The 15,920-nt window shown below is 35.4% G+C and overlaps 1 protein-coding gene across 3 annotated transcripts in view; it reads right to left on the reverse strand.

Moving 5' to 3' along the window:
- FMRFaR (FMRFamide Receptor) overlaps window positions 1–15,920 on the reverse strand; it is a 275,382-nt gene that overhangs the window by 18,819 nt on the left and 240,643 nt on the right. Inside the window, exon 1 of one of the 3 annotated variants that reach the window (XM_074182903.1) lies at window positions 146–263. The exons of the other annotated variants lie outside the window; for them this stretch is intronic. The gene's annotated coding sequence lies outside the window, so the exon portion shown is untranslated. Of the gene's footprint in view, window positions 1–145; window positions 264–15,920 lie in introns of those variants that run through there. 3 annotated transcript variants of the gene reach the window in all.

A 15,920-nucleotide genomic window follows, 5' to 3' on the forward strand; every position in this document is an offset into this window, starting at 1 on the left:
CTGAATGAAGTATTTCGAAAATGATACCTTATGGGAAAGCTAAATGTGCAAACGCCCAATATAAATTAGATTCGGACTGTTTATGTCTATTTTCACTTCACCAGTACCAAGTGAATTTCACAATGATTTACTTCAGAAAACTTACTCCGAACAAATTTCTTCGAAAGTTTTTAAAAACTCCACCAACACCAAACCGTCACACCGTATAATATGAAATCGTTATGAACTTGATTTTGTACTGAACAAACATAGATAACGACTGCAGTTTTTCGGAGATTCGCCTACTGAATAATATCTACTTTGATCATTATGATCCAGTTTAACGAGCTTTCTACCAATAGATTATATATTGTAAACAAAAAAACAATTAAAACGCATCTGATTAGATTGTGAACACGTTTATTGCAAAAGCGATTATTTGCAAAAAAAATTGGTGTAGTTTCCCGTGATGTATTTGGCCCGGAAAACGGTATACCAAAATAACTTTTAGGAGTCATGCATTTACTGCTACTTAATAAAAAAGAAGTAGTGGAACTGAGAATAGAATAACAATGAGTCCTGTGGTTGATGAATTTAGGTGAGTAACTTTATTATCACTCTGAAAAACAATACAGAAAGTTTTAGGTTGAGTCTTTGGAAATATTCCAAAATGTGGGAAAAAGTAGGAGTTGATATAAAGTTAGTCTAATGAAAGGTTGACATATTCGACTTTTCAGTACTCATGAGGTATTATGTATGTGAAAAAAGAGAATTGAAACTTTACCTTTTTCATTTGTAACTAACGTTACTGAAGTTTCGTCCTATAAGGACATTTTCAAACTTATATATTAAACTAGCCGTGATTGATTACATTAGTCCTTATATTACACCACTGTATGTATGTAGCTTGATTGAGTACCTGATTAAGTATAGTCGAAGTAATCGGTATTGTGAATAGTTAAAGCTATCGGCGAACTCAAAGGTCTAAAAAACCAATACAAAGAAATTATGCCGCTGTGATATAATCCAAGTGGACTGAATAATTGGCAGTTCGTATTGGATAATTTTTACTAACCGAGTTTTATGATTGGCTGAAGAGTCATAAAATCAAATTTGAAATCATATTACGCTAACAAATAGAATGCGAGGATGTTTATACCTTCGTGTTGTTAATGTTCAGTTCTGGAGCTGATCGCGATTTGAGTGTTGAAATTCGATATTGGTGCAGTTATAATTACTTAAATTTTTTTCATCTATTTAAAATGTGGCGTCCTTGGACAAGCAATAATAGTAATAACGAGTGTGATAACAAAGCAGACTTTTTTTTTCTGTGTAGTGATTCCAATAGCGATGGTGAAAAATGCGAAAAAGAGATATCAGTGAATAAGATTCGGATGCATTTGAATATTGAAACACAGAGAGTATGTTTCAATGTATATAAGAATCTAGATCTCAAGTTTGGTTTCGAGGAAAACCAAACTATTACAAGCAACATCAGATTTGACCGAAATTCCTATCTCAACTGTACGTAAAATAGTCAAAAACAAACCTTTTGAACGCAAGACGCGATGTGATACGGAATTACCAAAACCTCCAGATGTTCATCTAATAAAATCATTGAAAAAACAAAAGCAATGAGATTCCTACAACTGAAACGTAGGCCATAACGTGAGCTGCTGTGACGAAACTCTTCAGAATTGGATAAAGAAAGTAGGATTTAGATTTAAAATAATAAATAAACGTCAAGTAGTCATGGAAAGCAGAATAATAGTGGAATTGCGTAACAAATACTCAGAACAAATAAGTAAATATAGACAAGAACAACGGCAAATTTTCTATTTGGATGAAACTTACGACACTCACAACACAGTTACGATAGGTAGACTGTTGGTTCGAGAATGTGTACGCCTAACATGCCTGCAAACAAAGGATTGCGACTAATCATTGTGTATTGCGAAAGAAGTAAAGGATGGGATCGGAATTCTTTGAAATTATGTGGAAAAAAACTTGAGGACTGCAATGGTGACTATCATAAGAACATGGAAGCTAATATTATTGAGGAATGCTTTGAAAACACATTGATCCCAAATTTGGATGAGAATAGTGTATTAGTTTTTGACAACGCTTCCTATCATTCGCCACACCTCATCAAAGTACCGAATGAAAATTCGAGGAAAGATGAAATACAAACAATGTGTATTTTGAAGACAACTATACCAGAAACCAACTACTTGAAATTTTACAGACAAAAACATTTGAAAAAGTGTTTGCCCTTGAGAGTATTGCTGAAAAGAATGGACACACCATACTGAGACTTCCTCCCTATTTTTGTATTATCAATCCCATCGAGTTGATTTGGGGAAAATTGAAACAAAGCATCAGACGTAAAATAATTTTCCAAAATTTGATAAGAAGGTGATAGAGCTAGTTAAAGAAGTATCTAGTATTAATAATGATAATAATAATATTTATTTACAAAAGAAACATTTTTACATGATTATAGAATATGGAAAATATTACATTGTAAACAAATATTTCAGAAATATATTTTCTCTTACAGGCTCTTGAAGAACCTGTCCATGGGTTTACTTTATCATATATATACGCAACAATGAATGATGAGTACTACCTAAAAAGATATACACTGCTCATATTCCAGTATAATTTTTCGAATTTTTGAAAAGTAGAAATATTTCTAATAATAACAAAATATTAAGGCCCTTGTATTGAATGGATGACTTAATTCACTTGTATACTGTTTTCGCTGAAGGATAAAAATATTGCCGTTTTGAAAAACAACTGTCTGATGTCAAGAATTTGTAACTTTATATATAATGAATTAGAAAAAAATCAAATTTATTTGTGATGTATTATTTTCAAGATTCGTTTTTGCACATTTTCAAGGGTTCTGACAATTGTTTTGTTTGCTCTACTCCAACCAAGTATTCCATATTGCAGCAAAGATTTCACTGGTGCATAATAGAGGATCCTGAGCTGTGTAACATAACGTATTTTTCGTAATTTATAAAACTTGAACATTAGTCCTCGGAGTTTATTTTTCAACTTTTCGATGTGTATAACCCATCTCAATACAGAATCTATAAAAAATACCTAGATACTTTACTGACAGTACTAGTTTGACATCTTGGTTATTAATCTTTATTGACTCATATGGGGGTAAGTACTTCTCATATGATGTAAAAACAAACGACATTTGTTTTACTGAGAGTTACTGTGAGCAAGTTCTCTTGAAACCACTCTATTATCTGTTCCAGGTCACTTTCTGCCGCATCTTTCACATTCAACCAGTTTTTGTCCTCATATATGATGACAGTATCATCAGCGAACGATATTATAGAACCAACAGTATTTAGGCTAAGGAGCTCATTTATATAAATATTAAAAAGTATCGGTCCAAGTACGGTGCCCTGTGGGACACCGCAAATTATTCTTTATTCATCACTAACCACATCTCTAATTTCCACTCTCTGTTTTCTGTTACTCAAGTAATCCCTGAAAAGATCGAGGGCAACTCCTCTTATGCCTATTTTTTTCCAACTCTTCCAACAAAAGCTCATGACTCAAAGTGTCAAAGGCCTTTGTTAGATCCAAAAAAACTCCAAGACATGCTTTTTTCTCATCTAAATTTTCGTATATCCTACTTATAACATCAGCTTCACCGAAGAAGACTGGCAGAAAAGGATTTAAAAAGTCATTTCAGTTGAAAAAGACTATATGGGGATTAGACACTTCCATATCAATTCATTATTGATTCAAATGACGACAGTGATAGTGAAACAGAGAATATGGAAGAGAAATTATCAGAAGCTCTCGAAGAAACCATGCTGGTTCAATAGAAGAAGTAGCACGTGCATTATAGGGTTTAAAATAATATTAACAAAACTTTACACCAGAATTTTAGCAAAGTTGTGGTCCAAAGAATAAAAAGTCATTGCCGTAATTTTCTTTGTCATGAAACTTGCATAAATATCTACCGGTAATCCAATGTCTGTCGTAGCATTAACCAAAGACGTAGTTCTTTTCCGTTAGAAATTGAACAGATCCAGCTGTCCTTCAACACATTCTCAAGTGAAAACAACCAGCCAGTGTTTGTCGAATCATTTGAAAATTTATCGTTCTGTTTTGAACATTTATCATCTCTTCCTGAAATGAAATAGTACACTATATCTCTACTCCGACACAGCATCTTTCCACACTTCTGATTGATGTCATGATTATTTTTTGTCACGCATCCTTCACTACAAAACAGCGAAGTGTACTTTCCCATTTGTTTTTGTGCCTTCGGAGGGATCAGAGAGGCTCAAAAAGGGACTTCGGCAATATACATCACTCACGAGTGTTCTTTTTCATCATATGTCGCTAAGGATGCTCGCTTCTCGGTATTCATTGAGATCAAACAAGAAAGTGTTAAATATCATACAAAGTTTTTTGTACAACTGTCCTGTTTTCATAATTAAATAGATGAATTCAATATTTCTATAAAGACACATTTTGACATCTCTTGCCAGTTAACTATTTTCATGTTATGGCATTTGCTGGAAAGTGGCCGTGTCAGGTGACGCCAATTCACCTGGTTACCAACACCTGGTTTACAGCTCACGCGTTTCATTTAAAGTCACATTTAAAGTTCTTGCTGGTGTTTAATGTCTTGCAAAATGAAGAACAATAGTGAGGAATTATGTGTTCTTGACGATATTGAAGAGTACGATATCGCATATTCTAATTTTCTCAGCTGGTATAGACTTAAAAATGTAGACTTTCTCTAGACCGACATGGGGGTTAGTAAAAATCCAAATTGGCTCACGACACTATACTGGGTTCTGGTCTCCCCCTCTGTACGGTATTCGTGTAAAAAACGTATCCGTTCTAAGTGTCACCAAACGGAACAACAATCAATTCACTTACCGCAATTTACCGTAATTTCACTATCGCGAAATCCCTTTTCGGAAAGTCCTTTGTCGCAACTCTCCCAATCAACTCTCGATCGCAAAGGAATTTTTCACAATTGATTTTTCAACAGATTTCCACTTTCCCCCAATTAACTTTCACAACTCTCTTTTGCCAAGGACTTTTTTCCCAACTCCTCTATCGCAAAATCCTCTCTCACAATATACCTTTTCGCAACTGACTTTCCCGACCGTTTCGCGACCCTCTTCCGCAACTCCCCGGTCGCCACCTGTCTAAGTAGTATTTCCAAGTCCAAAAAACTGTCCCTAACCGTTCCCTGATTGGTCTGATATCTCTTTAATATTCCCGAATTTTTCAATAACCCTTCCTACTCAAGACCTATATCTTTTTTTCGTCGAAGTCATTGGTCAGTTTTTATTTTTAATAAATTTTCGGGCCCAGCTACTCAGATATGGCCGAACTTCCTGTCCACGGAGCTGAAATGCAAACTCGAAGCTTGCATTTTCGCGTTTCCGATATTGAAAATCATCAACAGGATACGTTTATTTAGTCTAGCCTGAACGAAACATGATCATTCATGATGCCGCCAAAGTTCAACAATCATGAATTAAATTCAACGCTTACTCTGTTGCAAAAATATCAATATCGAAAAACCGGGTGACCGACCCGATCTTTATGAATAAAATAATATTTTTCGTTAACTATCGCAATGGCAGTACTTCTTGTTATGTAGTTCCTCTTATTGACTTATTCGTATATAGCAAATATTCTATTGCTTTTCCGGGCTGTTACAAATCTATTTTTCTGCATGATATGACTAAATTAACTTCTTTCTATGAATTGACGTAGTTACTACGTGGTAGGAGATCATAATTTATACAATAAACCCGGAAAGAGTTTATTGTATAAGTTTTAGAATGTCCATATAGGACGAAACTGCAGTAACGTTAGTTATAAATAAAAGTGGTAAAAAACATAGAAATTTCCATTCCTCTTTTCATTATGAACTTCTTTCTATCTGTTGGATCACCCATTTTGCTTCAACTGTATTGAGGCTGATTTCAGTGCTATATTAACGAAGAATATTTCAAATGAATATCATTAATAATTTCAAAATATTTTCCTTTAACGAAATACCAAACTCTTTCTGCTCACAGAAAACCTGAAACTTCCATCAGAAATAGTATTCACAGACAAGCAATGATTTCGAACTTATTTTAATGCTCCAGTGCAGATTCGTCGTTAACTGACTTTATTATCAGATAAACATCAACTTTGTTCATTCACGTTCACTTCAAATATAATTTCCAGCATGCGACATTCACAACTCACACTCCGCATAATACTTTCCATCCCGTCTGCACATTTCTCAGTTTCAGTGGCAATTTTGCCAGCGTTTGTTCTCGCTCTATGAGTCGTAAATTCTTTTATGACGATGTAACAGATTGATTCAAACTTGAAGATCATGTAGGACACACAAAACAAAATAACACATAAAGTGTGTGCTGGGTGCAATTCTACGAAAGATATATCAGTTCTAGGAAAATATTTCCATGAAAGGAAGTTTTTGGCTTAATACTATTCCATCTTGATACAAAAAAAAGGATGAGGGAATCTTCCAAAGAAAGGAAGGAAGTAATCGATTTGAAAATAAATAACTCTATACATGGATGTATAGATCATGCAAAGAAGTAACTTTCAGACACAAACTGAAAGAAAGTTCTCCTGAAACAGCTACTTTCATATAAAGATTGAATTACATGAATGAAAAAAAATCTTTCGAAACAAATACTAAACACTGAATTATACATAAGATACTTTTTTCTACTCAATTTGTATTTCAAACATTCGTTGTGGAATAAAAATCAGATATCATTCACATGAGTTCTAATTTAAATGAATGGTAACAAATTGCACTTAGATGGAACACTGTCATCCTCACTGGTATACATCGATGTTTTGCTTTTGCTTTAAGACACTTGCCCCAAGGCTCTTCAGTACCAAATTGAATAACATTATAGAGAATACACACAGTTCATTCATGAATAACGATTTTTAATGTCACGGAATAAGCTTCATCTGCTTATGTCATCGATGACATCGTAATGATATTCATTCACCTATTTGATTTTTTGAATTGACGGAGTTATAATTTTGGGAGTGATTTGCATAACCAGCAAATCAGGTATAGCAGAGCATATTTGGACCCATCAACATAACATCGAATGGTCCCCAGCTGATATCATACACAAAGAGGAACATTGGTTTAGGAGGAAATTCAAAGAAGCAGCATACATGTCATCCAACAATGTATTCAGCCAAGCTAGCGTAGAGATACACAACATATGGAAACCCATCATCAAGCGAAAAATGGCCAACTCCCGCCAAACGGCCATCTCCCACTTAACCAGTGAAGGGAAAATGGAAAGCAGAGATAAGTGAAAGTACTCAAATGACCTATAAATGGTCAGCTCACGGAGGAATCGGTCCAGTCATCACCCGAAGACGATTGTGGAAACTAACAATCGAAACGTCGTGAATTAACTTAGCTTGGAATCTCTTTAATTTTATGTTGTTTATATTTTTTATTCAATTGGTTCAATTTTACTTGTAATTTATTTCAATATTATTCCATTTCAGGTTTTTTTGCTCAATATAATTGTTTTTTTTCAGTTAATCTTTAATTTTCAATTTAATTTTTTTTAGTTATTTCAGGGATTTCAAATCATTTTATAAAAAATCAGACAATGGAAATCCGAACTAATGAAATTCTACATTATTATTATTATTTATGAACATTGAAAGGAAAAGTACGATTAGAACAACTACTGCTGCTACCTTGCGATGTTGAAAAGTCTTGTAATATATTTTAACTATCTGAGTTTACAATTTCATGGGCATTAACGTTTAATTTTTGAAGTGAAGAGGACGATGCTGTAACGCTGGAGCTAGCTGAAGGGATTATTCTCAGCAATAGCCTTTATAAGAAATATATTCATTGAAGTAACCCTTAGCTACTGTTGTCGACTTCCATCCTCCGTGCTTGTTAATATTCATTACATTTGCTCTTGATTCTGCTAGCAAAAAAAACTCAGCAAATGTTAGAGTGCATTTTCCCAATCGTGTTTATACCAACTGGATTGGCACTGCATTCATAACTTGAGTATTTCAGAAAAAAAAGTTGATGATTGATAACAAAAGGGCGTAATGCAACGTATTTATTGAAATAGTCAATGTTTTTCCAACAATACAGAAATAACGACCTAGTTTCGTTTTTGTATTTGGAATTTGAACAATCAATGATTCATATCTCTGGACTCAATCAATCATAAAAGTTTTTGATTTTTTGGGCCTATAACTTTCATTTTTCCGCTTAAAGAATGCTATTACCTTGAAATATTTGCTTGTATTAGCGCCTTCGACTTTATCATTGAAAACTGATCCACAAAGTTGACGAGTTCCATATTTTTGATTTCTCTTCTAGTAGACTATATCTAGACCTATCTAGACCTATATCGGTGAAACTAGGAGGCCATTAAATATTCGCATTACCGAGTACAAGAAACACACACAGCGAGGGAAAGCAGCAAATCGAAAATAGCAGAGCATGTTTGGACTCATCAACATCTAGTGGTTCCAAGCTGAGATCATCCACAGAAAGAGACACTGGTTCGGAAGGAAGTTCGAAGAAGCTGTATACATGTTGTCCAACGACGCATTCAGCCAAGCTAGCGTAGAGATACCCTACATATGGAAACCCAGAATCAAGACATAAATGCGCAGTTGATATTTGTGAGAGGGAGGAACTCTTCACCACCCATCTCTCTCAGATTCGAGAGATGCTTTTCAGTCAGCATTTTCTTCACTTTAGCGATGTTGAGTTCCGTTGAGGATGTTGATGACCAACCAGAGCGACCATATCGACCGCTTTCAAATTCATTGTACCACTCATACACACGTGTTTCTGATATCCCTAAACAATCAGTTACAATGTATGAAAGTTATGCATAGAATAAACAATAATATAAATTGGATGTTACCCTCCTGCTTATCAAACATCTGTATCGTGTCCTTCATTCATCAACTTCAACAGCTTATGAGTTTCACAATCTTGATGTCGCAATATACAGCACACGACTCAAACCTCCAGGGACAATATTGGATAGAAAACTTTTATCTTTGTTCGCTACTGAACCAAAGCCTACGCGAAGGAAAGTTCGCAACACTCTCGCTTTGAAGTTTTTATCAAAGTTCATTCACAATATGTTGAGTTGTACAAAAGTTATGAGAATCGTTTCCTTGGTGTTGACGAATTAATTGTTTTGGTGATGATGAATGGCTTCACTACGGAATAACATTGAATTCCAAATCCTCTTGTACATCAAGTGAATTCTCGTGCTCCTAAGTACCAATATGTAAAAGTTCAGTACATTTCTACTCTTCTTCACAATATGTCATCTCGCAAAGTTCTGTTACGTTATATCATCACATTTCAATAGCAGAATCTTTCAGTTTCGCCCGAATGTGAGATCCCTGTTTACTGGAGAACCAAATTTGCAGCTTTATAAATAATCACAAAATTATCACACCCGTACAGCTCTCTACAATCTCCAGTCCAGTGAATTCAGATCATACACGTTGAAAACTTTTAAAAACTCTCAAAGAGCATTTATTTGAGTAGTTTACTTACAAAAGACTTGGTGACTGAATTTGGTGACGAAAACCAGGCCACCAAGATTCCAAGAATTGCATTTACCGGATACCTTGCGAGTGTGGAGAATCATACATCGGTTGAACTAAAAGGCCATTGAATGTTCGCATTGCAGAGCACAAGAAACACACACAGCGAGGAGAAACCAGCAAATCAGGAATAGCAGAGCGTATTTGGACCCATCAAGATAACATCGGGTGGGCCCAAGCTGAGATCATACACAGGGAGAAACATCACACTCTGCGACCTATCTAAGGCGTTTGATTGCATCTCTCACTCTATTCTTCTGGATAAGCTGCAGTTTAATGGAATAAGAGGTGTAGCTTTATCGCTCTTTGCCTCATATTCAACAAATCGTTTATAAGCTGTCACATATAACAGCTGTACATCTAATTATAAACCTATCAAACATGGAGTGCCCCAGGGCTCAGTCCCCGGCCCACTATTGCTCATCATTTACATCAATGATCTACCTAATTTTTTACATCCCTATAAGTCAGTTTTATTTGCTGACGATACTACGCGCATTTTTTCAGGTGACACCTTGCCGGATTTGCAACAGTCTGTAAAAATTTCACTCCCAAGTGCTGAAACGTGGTTTTCATTAAATAAACTAAAACTGAATAATGAAAAAACAAAGAATTTCACCTTTTGTTTGTCTAGCACTATGTCGAGTGATAACAGTGTGAAATTGTTAGGCATAAACATAGATAGTAACCTACGAGGTAAATTGGCCAGCTCAATTTTTTTGCTCCGTCAACTGAAGCCAATTACAAGTTTTCCAACAATCAAAAATGTATATTTTTCATTATTTCACTCTGTCATTACTTATGGAATTGTACTCTGGGGGAACGCCTCTAGTGCTGTAGATATTTTCCGACTTCAAAAAAAAGCAATCAGGATACTTGCCAATGTGAGTTTTCGTGATCATTGCCAGCCCCTTTTTGCACAATTACGCATATTGCCTTTGCCTTCATTATTCATTTTCTCGGTTCTGCTCGAGATCCACAAAAATCGAATGTGTCTGCGCAAACAATCCGTAGTCAATAAACTTTCATTCATTCATTGGTTTAGAAGAGAATTCGAAGAAGCCGAACTTATGTTGTGTCCCACAACGCATTTAACCAAGCTAGCGTAGAGACACGCAACATATGGAAACCCATAATCAAGCAGAACACGACCAACTCCCGCCAAACTGTCAGCTCCGCTAAAACTGATGAAGCGGAGAGAGGGAAGAGGGGATAGGTGAAAGCAACCAAATGAATACGTTTATTTAGGAAATCCTAATATACATATAATAATAATAATATATAATAATAATATGTCCTTAAACAACAATAATAATAACTAATAACTAGAGTCATACATATGACTGTAACCTAACAATGTTGAGAAATAAAATAGAAAAGGAAATAAAATTCAAAGTTAACTAACTTAGATAAGACTATACCTACTAACAATTTAAAACATACTGATACATGATAATGAATGTTAAGGTTTAAGACTACTGATGTTCTGCATCATTGAGTCTTTTCCTACAAAATTGTGTTTGTTTTAATATAGTTGTTTAGTTTAGATTTAAATATATAAATACTTTCGCTTTGTTTTATGTCTCTTGGCAGCCTATGAATAGTCATATCTCGGAGGAATAAGTCGAGTTATCACCCGAAGACGGTTGTTATAGATTATTTCAGGGATTTCGAATCAATTTCTATCATACTGAAGAATGGAAGTCCGAACCTATGAAAAGCTCCACGAAACATTGTCAGCCACCTACAAACAACATCTAAAAGTGCTTTTTTAGTCCCATTTCGGTTGATATTACCAAATTTTCCGCAAATCCATTGGTCACAGGGTGAAAAGGAGGAGACGTCAAAAATTTTATTCCGTTTTTGTTTAGGACACTTTCATTGCCAAATGCCTGATTAATTTTTAGGGCTGTTTCGGCAGCGCTTTGGCTCAATTTGAATCCGCAAAAATAGCTCAACATCATATAGTAATGAGCTGGAAAGAGGAAACAATTCAAAATATGGAAACAATGAACAGCATCAATGTATTAAGTACAGAATTCTTTGTCGATCGGTTTATACCATGAGACAGTAGATTGGATATTCATTGAGATATTCAGCTACAAAAGCATAAATTGAAACGGGTAAAACTTCTGAGCAATCTGATAAAATTTATCCAACTAAAAATCAGACAGGCTGGGAAATAAACCCTATGACCCAATTCAATTCACACGTTTTATTCTAAAACGTTTCTTATCCTTATACGTTATTCCAAGGACGACTCCTTTGAGTTCAAAATTGTATTGCTTTCCATCAACTATCCACATTTCAGGATACTATTTTTCCCCTAATGGAACTGAGGGATCCAACTTAACAAAATTCACCAGATCTACAAAAACCCATATTCATAACACCGCAGAAGAATATACCGTAACGGTCCAAATACGAAAAAATTCCAATTCGGAGTGAAATAATATTTTCCTGGAACTCAATATTCCACTCTTCCTTATTCCACGAAAAGAAACAGGCCATTATTCCTTATGTTCGCGGCGGCGTCCATTCTTTTTGGAATTATGGTTCGCCAACGGGTCGTCCTTCGTCGAAACTTGAATTAGTTGGTATCAAGGGTGCAATGTATCGTTGATGCGAGATCCTGCGATTTACTTCGGGATTCCGCAGGAGAAATACCAACTGAAGAATAGGGTCAGTCACACGTGCGGCTGGAGAGTCTTTACGAATTATGGCTAGTTTGTGAATTGCGAGAGGTTGAGTCTCCGTTTGTTTTCGGCTGTGTATCACAGTATCAGCCCCGTGTTCGCTGAACAGATATTTATCATGACGTGGCTATTGGAATATTTGATGATGAGATTAACTACCAACTGGTTCAATAATGGTGAATGATATATATGATTGAAAAGGGGTATAGTTCTAGGAGATAATGATTTTTGGCTCTCTACTTGTCAAGCTTTATACAAAGAAATGTGGGAATCTTCCAGAAAAAGGAAGAAATCGATCTATTTCACAACGAACTCTACACAAAAACTGGTAGATCATACAAAGAAGTGACTTTCAGATACAAACTGGAAGAAGAAGTACTTTCGAAACTTTTGAGGAGCAGCCTTTGCGAAACCATCGACATGACTGTTCCAAGACATATTGGTGTCCATTTTGGAGGATCCAGTCCTCCCTACTCGGGAATAGTACTTTATAAGGCAGTTCGTAGTTGACAGTTGGTGGCATAAAGTCAGAGGTCATTTCCAGTGTCAGCCAACAGTCTGTTGCACTCTGCATTAAATTGATTTGCGCAATTATCAATGTGCGCAAGTCTGTATGCCGTCTATCTAGCCTCTCTTCCCAGAAAAATGTGGAGAGGAGGTAGATCTAGAAGGATCTCCATGGTCGCTGACGGTGTCGTACTGATGGCCCCACTGATAGCCAGACAAGCCTGTCTCTGTAAGCCAGAGAGCTTCGCTTGGGCCGTTTTCTGTAAAGCCTTCGGCCACCAAGCAATTGCACCATACGTGATCATTGGTCTGACAATCATCACATAAATCCAATGGATTTGTTTGGGACCTAAACCCAAGTTTTACCACAAAGCCTTCGACATGTCCATAGAGACAGAAGGGCTGAAAAGACTTGATAGCCCATTCAACTGCCGGTGTTGTGAAAACCTTTTTTGTGACGTCCCAGTCGTTCTTTTTTGGGCATTTCCAGGGCATTTCAGATTTCCAGGAAAGTGGTTTTCTATCAAAAGCTCTGAAGTTTCTTTACTAGAGGTCGTGATTGTTCCATCAGGTCGTTTGAGCGACCCAATTTCAGCAGTCGGCTCTCTGGAGAGAATCCTGTGAATTTTTGTGCTGCGAGGTAAATCAGACATACTCTCACAGAACTTCCTCCAAGACTCCCGCTTTGTTTTTTTAATTTTCTTGTTGTGTGTCGTTAGAGTGGTTTTATAAAGCTTCCAGTCACCTGACTCTTTAGCTCGACTTAATAGTCGTCGAACTTCTTTTCTTTTACTTTCCAGGCTTTTGTTTCACCAAGAAGAGTTGCGGTTATCTTTTTTGTCCCTCAGTGGACAGTTCTCATGATAGGAGGAGATCACTGCTTCGCGAAATTGCGTCGCTACTGTATTCATATCATTACAACTGTGAATAGTACTTAATCTTTCCTCATAGACCGATTGTTTGAAGTTTACTTTTTTTTTTATAACCAGAAGTATGTTTCGAAAAAATTTATTACCCAGTAATTCAGCCAAATCACTTCTTAACTATGAAAACAACCTAATCATTCGAAATAGTTTTTTGGATGGAATGTTTTGTCGAAGTTAATTGTTTGTTTGTTACTCTTCCTTTTCCCATTCCACTGGTTGATGTTACAGATATTGCAATATCTTTCACCACCATAAAAAATACTAACAATTCGAAACAAATGATATCATCAGATTTAGAAAAAGTCAAAGAGTGGGGTGTGATTCTAATTTACTCTCCTTCAACGTAGACAAGATCAAAATTGTGTACTTCAAATTTAGCTATGACAACTTGCTATTAGATGGTAGGAAGATAGAAGAAAATACTTGCACTAAATTTCTTGGTCTGCATATTAACAGTAAGTTAAAATTCAAAGAATATATCAAATATTTATGCACAAAATTGGCTTTAGGAACATTTGCTGACAGAATTGTCTCCAATGAACTTGATATATTCACTGCTAGATCGACTTACTTCGCCCTAGTAAAGTCTCATTTAAGGTATGGCATTGCATTTTGGGGATTCTGTAGTAAACAACTATTGAATCAGGTCTTCGTGTTGCAAAAGAGATCTTTGCGGTTTTTATGTGGGGCAAACCATAGGGACAACTTTTCTTTAAATACTGAATCCTCACTCCATTCAGCATCTTCATTCTCGATGTTGTTTGCTTGATTCATAAGAGATATAACACTGATTCTATAGATACACATAGAATCCACAACACAATACAGAACAGTAGAAATAATATCCAGCTGCCAATACCCAGATTGACTCTAACAAAACACTCAAATATGTACGGAGGGAAAAATATTCAACCATTTACCACAGGTAGTTACGGATATAATAGAGCAGAGACGTTTCAGGGAGTCGGTCAAAAAATACTGCTCATGAAAGCTCATTATAGCCTGCAGGAATATTAGGATGAAACATTGTAAATATTCTCACTGTTCTGCCAAGATAAGCTCAACAATATTATGTATTAACGATCATGTTTTTATCATTATTATTATTATGCATATGTTCTTGTTTCATTTCACAATAATACGTGTACTCGTATGTGTTGATTAAATTTTGATACAATTACATTTATGATGAATATGCAAGGTTTGTTTTTTTTTTGACACATATTATGTTTTACATACTTTTTAACCTATTGTTTTACATATATATATATATATATATATATATATATATATATATATATATATATATATATATATATATATATATATATATATATATATATATATATATATATATATATATATATATATATATATATATATGATGAGCTGTTTTCTCGGGTTTCGCTCCGTGTTCTGTGTATTTTCTCCCCATAAGGATTATTTTCACAACGTTTCCAACACGTACTTCAAACAGGACATAACATCAATTTCGATAACACAAAAATGCTAGCAAGCAACGAAAACTTTTACTCGCGAACAATCAGAGAGGCTATCGAAACGACCTAATAATATGAACAAGAGGGATGATGCGCAAAGATTACCATCAACATGGAGATCCGTTTTATCGCTTCGCACAAGCAATCAGACTGCTCAACTCCAGAGACAAAACTCGGTACATGACAATACAGGTACAATAACAGAGACAGGAGAGGCAGCTCAGGTAATAATACCCAAAACAGGTAGTCGAGCATACACAGGTAGTGGCAGCAACGCAGGTAAAGGGAAATATCCATCCCTATAAATTCAGACACAGAGTTCGAACTAATCAGTCTAGTTGAAAAAACCAGACATCATCAGAAGATGGCAAGTGAGACTTTGCCGAAACGTTTCATCACACTTTGTCAATGAGAATTCATTCTAGGACAATAAAGTATATTTATCTACCTATTCCTCTCGTTCCTTCTCTTCTCTTTTCCTTTCTTCCCTCTTCTTGTCTTCTTTTTTCTTTTCGTTTGGTTATTTTTTTTTTATTTGATGTGGAGCAAGGTTCAACAAATTCTCATCAAATTCCAGATATAATTGAGTATCATCAGTGGCGTATCTTGAAGCTATATGGTATTGAAAAAAATATAAGACAAAC

Source organism: Leptinotarsa decemlineata, unplaced genomic scaffold (assembly GCF_025532065.1).
Source record: "Leptinotarsa decemlineata unplaced genomic scaffold, Ldec_3_MD MMD2_tig00026330_RagTag_RagTag, whole genome shotgun sequence".
NCBI lineage: Eukaryota > Metazoa > Arthropoda > Insecta > Coleoptera > Chrysomelidae > Leptinotarsa > Leptinotarsa decemlineata.